This window comes from Aplidium turbinatum, chromosome 7 (genome assembly GCF_918807975.1).
Source record: "Aplidium turbinatum chromosome 7, kaAplTurb1.1, whole genome shotgun sequence".
In the NCBI taxonomy this organism is placed as follows: Eukaryota; Metazoa; Chordata; class Ascidiacea; order Aplousobranchia; family Polyclinidae; genus Aplidium; species Aplidium turbinatum.
Window position 1 is genome coordinate 138298 of NC_137478.1, and position 6799 is coordinate 145096.

The 6799-nt window shown below is 37.7% G+C and overlaps 1 long non-coding RNA gene across 1 annotated transcript; it reads left to right on the forward strand.

Moving 5' to 3' along the window:
• Positions 1–935: 935 nt before the first annotated feature.
• On the forward strand, positions 936–6188 carry LOC145774775 (uncharacterized). The gene is made up of 4 exons (XR_014290054.1): positions 936–1521; positions 4256–4440; positions 5363–5489; positions 6000–6188. It is a non-coding gene; the product is annotated as an uncharacterized LOC145774775 (long non-coding RNA).
• Positions 6189–6799: the final 611 nt, after the last annotated feature.

The window sequence follows — 6799 nt, forward strand, 5'->3', positions numbered from 1 at the left end:
ATAACTATATACTCTGCCTTCTTAAAATTGATCAGGGCTGTAGTTTCATCTCGCAATTTTTACGTGCTCCGTTCATTTTTGTTTTCGAAGTTTTCATTTTATTTTCGAAAAAAATTATGACAACACTGAGCTGAATAATTGGACACAGTTTCCCGTACCATGTGTTTCAGGCAAGCACTTTAAAAAAACCATAAACATCTTATAACAACTAGACAGCGCATCTCGATTGAAGAAATTAAAAAAAGGCATTCGCCATTGTTACTGTCTCAAATTTGCGTGAAAGCTGCGCTGTTACAGCCAAGCCATACAACAAAATCTGTCATTTTTACACTGATTCAACGTCTACAGACGTTTGTTAAGACAGAATTTTTGTTAAGCGTTTTACGAACCAATTTAGCTTGTATTTGCTTGCAAGTTTTCTTACCAATGCGGTAAAACCTAATTTTTAAATAACATTTGTACACAGTTTTGACTAGTGTAAAAATATGATTATTGGTAATGGTGCATTCAAACACATGATCCGAGAGATTGGTAAATATCTTGGAATAATATTTACTCCTTTTATCATCTGAATTGTATTTTCTTCGTTTTCTACATCCATATGCACAGCACACCATATCTAAAGCATTGACAAACGCGAGTAATTGGTACATTGTAAAAAATGGCGGACATCTGAACGTGCTTTTTCAAAATTTGCTAAAACAAGATGACGATGCGCATGCGCAGTCAGAAACTACAATTGTCTGTGACGTGAATCGTAAAAAACGCGCGAAAACCCAAATGGAGTTGGACGCCGCCATTTGCATTTGCAGTTTTGTCTTGTTCGCTTGCAGAATCAATGGAAGTTTATTTGTCAAGTTTTCTTCCGTATTTGAGTTCATAGCAAAGTAGTCACTTGCCTAATGTCCCTACCATGTTTAAATGCCCCAGTTGAATGACTTTTTAGTACGGAAAGCTTGAAGAACATTAAAACTGACTACAGGAACAGTTTAAAGTCAGAAAGTTTAGTTGGTTTGCTACACACCCAAGGTATGAAGTCAGCTGACAAACTGGGATTAAGGGATCGAGCTAAATTGTTGCAGTTGGCAAGGGCTCATGAAGAGTTCAGCTACAGATGCTGAAGCACATGAACTAATCAACTAATTACTAGTCGAATTAGCTCTCATGAATAAGTCGATAGTCGTGCACAGTTTATGTCATTTTTAGCATGTGATAAGCATTGGGAAATCTTCACTGTATCCCTGTAATGTTAAACATCACTGTAATTTAACATACCGTACTGCTTTTTGCTGTGAGACTTTGCCCACTAATACAACAAAGTTATGTAGAATGGTTTTTGCTAGTGTTGTTGTTTAAACCGCTTAACTCTTGCTTTTTGTTTCAGAACGTGAAACTGTTTGAATGTAATAATGATTTAGGGAACTTTGATGTAATCTAGGAATTTTTAGACGTAGCTTTGGGGACTTTCAGGTTTTCATTTATGAGAGCACTGCCCAAATGAATGATCATCATGAAACTCAGGTAAGGTTTATTGCAGTTGACTCTAATCTATTCTTCAGGGTAAACTATTTAATACTTTTTACGGCAATTACGTGACCTGTTTATTGGTTTTGAAGTAACATTTTTAGAAGTAGCCTACTCGATTTTTTCAAAAAGTGGTATCTTCACTTTCAAGTGGCATAAAAATGACTATTATGTCAACGAGAAGTTTTTTATCAGGATTCGAATGTTGCTACTATCACCGCATTATGTATATACCACAACTTTTTTGCAGATTGTTTTATGAAGTAGATTGCGCAGCATCGGATGCAACCTAATTAGTACCACCATGAACAATTCGTACCGTCAGTTCGTACCTTGAAAAGATCGAAAAAAAAATTAAAAAAAGCCGAAGTCGCTGATCACAGTTTCTGCAAATATTTTAAAATTTTTCCGCAAACAAACAAAAACTCTTAGGGTCATTTAAAGAAATTTTTAAATGTTTGCGGAAACTTTGATCAACCCTAATCCCGAACCCTTTTAAAATGTTTGCGGAAACTCTAATCAAGCCTAACCCTTTTAAAACGGTAGGCCTACCTCTAAATACCCATTGTCAGGCATAGTAGGCTTTTTGGGGGTTTGTGGAGCATTTTCAGGGGTTGTCAGGTATTGTGGAGTAGGCTAACTACTTTCAGGCATTGTTGGGAATTTCCAGGCATTGTCGATCATTATCAGTGGTTGACGGGTTTGTTAGGCATTATAGCATTTTCAGGGGTTGTCAGGCATTGTAGAGTAGCTACTTTCAGGCATTGTCGGTAATTTCAAGGCATTGTCTAGGATTTGTCTAATGCCTGACAATGGGTATTTAGAGGTACCCCTTTTTAAATGTTTGCGGAAACTGCGAGTGCGATCGGCGACTTCAGCAAGCTCTTAGGATCATTACCAGAAATTTTAAAATGTTTGCGGAAACTGTGGAAAAATGGAAACTGCGATCAGCAACTTCGGCTTTGTTCTATTTTTTTTCACTCGATCTTTTCAGTTTGTTTGTTTGCGGAAACACCCTAAACCTTAACCCTTTTAAAATGTTTGCAGAAACTGCGTTCAGCGACTTCGGCAAACTCTTAGAATCATTACCGGAAACTTTAAAATGTTTGCATTACCGGAAATTTTAAAATGTTTGCATTACCGGAAATTTTAAAATGTTTGCGGAAAAACGGAAACTGCGATCAGCAATGTTCTATTTTTTTCTCTCGATCTTTTCAGTTTGTTTGTTTGCGGATACCGATGCCTAGCTAATCAATATCTAATCCTTTTAAAATGTTTGCGGAAACTACGATCAGCGACTACAATCAGCGACTGCTTTTTTAATTTTTTCTCTTGATCTTTTCAAGGTAACTGAGGGTACGAATTGTTCATTAGGGTGGAGTGAAAAATAAAAAAAATTGAATTTCAAAAAGTGGTCTTGATATATGGCCCCAAATATCAAATGAAATACTTCTATCATAATTTTGGGTTCTTGCACCCTCTAGTGGCCGTGCAATTTCACCAAACGAGCTGAAAATAGCTAATTTTGCCATATCTTGATAACTGCTTATACTAGAAAGTTAGTTTTTGGCTTAAATGCTGCAGAAGTAACATGTTTCTATCTTATTTCCAAAGAACTTTCTCTTAAAAATGTACAGAAAAAAGTTACAAGCAAATTACTGATTTTTTAAAGTAAAATCAAGCACTGATGCAGTGGGTGCGATGTCAAAAGTGTATAATGATTGATCTTATGACTGTGAAACATACCCCATCAAGTAGAACTACTTTTAAAAACTTACTCAAACAAATGAAGTCCTCTTCTAGTATAAATACACTTGATCTTAGCAATCAAAGAATCAATAAAACAGTCTAGTTTCAAAGTGGACTTCGTGTAACCCACTATTTTTATGGCTGATTCACACTGTCACAGTTCGGCTTCAATGAGGCAGAATATAGTTTTGTTTTAGAAATTCTTAAATAAACTGAATTCATTGTGTGCATATTTAATTTGTATTTCAAATGTCATATTGGAGTCAAAACGCTTAGTGTGAATCAGTCCTTCACATTCTTACAGACATGCTGTTGTATGGTTTGTATCACACAACTCCATATTGAAAACACAAAAATTTCAAAGCTGGTTTCAGCATCACACAGTATTAGTCTGCACAAACATTAAAATCGTGTTTGGTATTGAAGAATTTCGTCAGCTTTCGGGACTTTAGTTTTTGTCTGATAGTGATGAGGCCATCTCTACGTTTTAATCCAAATACATGAGCAGATGCTTGATATCTTTGAGGTTTAAGTTGACAACTTGGTGAAAATATTTAGCCTTGATGTTAATAACTGGAATTTGGAACAATCTGATGTTGGTATCAATGTTACTGTTTGGAGGTTTGGGTTCATTTACATACCCACCTTCAAAGTTGTCAATTGGAATGTGGTATTGTGCGTTTGATTTACGCATATCTGTGATCTTGTTTATTGCAAGTCTTCAGAGGTTACACTGCAGTTGGTTGGATAATTAAGCTAAAAACAAAAACGGAAATAATTGTAACGAACACTTCATAGGTGTCATGAAAACAGGGTGGGCAAAACATATTTTGTTAAAATAAAGCCCACCCGGCCCACCCTATTTCGACACCTATGTACGCTGGTAGCCTGGTACGCACCGCGACTGTTTGATGGGACTGCTTTCTATGCTGTTTTAACGATCTCGGCTTATGCATTTCAACATCCATCTGTTCTATTGCAGTTCAAACAACTGTGTCGTATCTAGGAGGAAAAAGCCTATACGACACGGTTAATCGATTGATGCCTCAGGTGATGTTAAACGAAGTCGCAAGTTACGTCTCGCGGACTGGGAAGGGGAAAATACATTAAGTGGAGAGAAAAAGTTTTCTTTTGATTCCATGCAAAACTTAAAGAACATGGTCGTAGGTAAGTGTTTGTTTAAGTTTTGTATTCACCTCTTGTTGGTATGATATCGTCTCCAGAAAGAATACTTACTGTTCATGATTAATTTTCAATGAAATAACAACCTTGGATATATCATAAGTTTTGCAGCATCTGAAGTTTACCTTTTTCGTAATCTTTTTTGTCAATTTGCTGTTTACTATCCCTGATTAATGCCTCAGTCTAGATCTAGTTGAAAAACACCTGCTGTTTACTCGTGTGCAGTAAAAAAGATGAGATTAGAAAGTTGATCTGGCCGATTTCGCAGGGAAGGGTGGCCTTCTCTGCGAAAAGGTCAGGAAGGCCGACCTTCCTGGGTTCGGCGGCTATGCTTATGGTGATGTCCTCGCTTTTATTTTTATTACAGCTCTCCTGATGATCGTGCCACGCACGTGAAACAGACTGTAGACTCTGTAGAGCAACATTCTTAACCTTTTCTGACCCGTTACCCCACTTTAAGCAATTAAGCATGTTGGGCATCTTAAATCTATTATTTGTCTATTAAATCCCATAACCTTGTCCATTTGCCCTGCAAGCAGTTCAAGGCGTTTATGTCAGAGAAAAAGTCGCACAAATAAGCAACCTTCGACAAGAACACGTTGTTCTGCATCTTCTCGTGAAGACTTCCAAACAGCAGCATAAAATTAATTCCATTCGTACCAATTTTATTAGTCTTTGGCAATCAATTGAATGGAATAGCCAAAGCCAAACCCAACAATGATTTAAGTTTGATTAAAAATTGGCAATAATTTGCACTGTCCTGCTCATTGCCCTCTGGAAGACCTCAAACTTCCCCAGATTGAGTAATTACCCACAGGTTAAGAGCCGCTGGCCACTGCTGTAGATGATTGTGTAAAAATAAAAATCGATGTAACATTATTTGTTTACAAAACTGCTTTACTTATAGATGTTGTCCAGAGCAATACGAAATCATGCACTACAAGAAATCGACCACAAACTGGGCGACTGGTTTAAGACGTGGGAAGACCGCGATGGGGGCCGGCTTAAACGTCTTGCTACAAAAAGTACTGCGGGTATGTTCATTTGTTCTCTCCGTCACTTGACAAATCGTTACTATTCTCTCAATAAGGGCAATAAAAGCATTTTTATTTACTTAACCAGCGATTAGTTTATTGCTGGAGCAGAACTTCAAGAAATATACACACATTTTAAGACTTGACTTCGAAGATCTATCAAACGATAACAATAATAATTTGCACTGGTTAGAGAAGGCAAACCGCATTAACACGATTAACGAATGTGCATTAATGTTAGAGGTTGATAGAACATAACGGTATACCCATTCCCCACCCCATCGTATAGGCTACGAATTACAGAATTAAAACATACTGAGGAATGTTAGGATCTATTAAAAAAATGCTTGTTATTGTAACATAACCGGGTGTTGCATACACATATCCATGGGATATGTAGCAATTAGAGTCTGTTCTTTCACGGTGCTGTAAACACGACCTAATTTGCACCTTACAGTATATTTTCTTTCATCCCTGCTTTCTTTACAAATGTTGCATATTGTTTTATAGGTACTTGCGTTTGAGCCGCCACAGATCACGTTGTTACATCCAGGCGCAGTCTTCTGATGAGGCATGAAGTACCTCAGTCCACTGTGTTTTTAGACTTTTATGCATGTCTTGTCGTAGCTGTGAATTGTGCATGGGTGGTGCATTTTACCATTCGAATAAATGTATTTTTCAACAACTTTACGTTTGTTTACATCATTGACTTAAATTTGCTCAGTATAAGAAGATGGTCATCGTATTGGCATATTGGATCATCAGGACAGTGTCAACTTGAAATTGCAGGTTAAGTTTAACCAACGTTGCTCAACTACAACGATTAGTGCAAAATATGTATGGCCAACTGCGACGAAAAGTGCAAAGTGCGTTTGGCCAGCGTAGGTACCAACGATGAACTACGTTGGCAGTAGAGTTGGGATTACGTAGGCCCAAAGATTTTAAAATAAGTCGGCTCAACTGCGACGAATGGTGCAAAATACGTTGGGCCATCGTAGGGTACCAACGATGAACTACGTTGGGTGCAGAGTTGGGATAACGTTGGTCCAAACATTTTAAAGAAGTTGTCCCAACTGCGATGAATGGTGCAAAATACGTTGGGCCATCGTAGGGTACCAACGATGAACTACGTTGGGTGCAGAGTTGGGATAACGTTGGTCCAAACATTTTAAAGAAGTTGTCCCAACTGCGATGAATGGTGCAAAATACGTTGGGCCATCGTAGGGTACCAACGATGAACTACGTTGGGTGCAGAGTTGGGATAACGTTGGCCCAAACATTTTGAAGAAGTTGTCCCAACTGCGACGAAT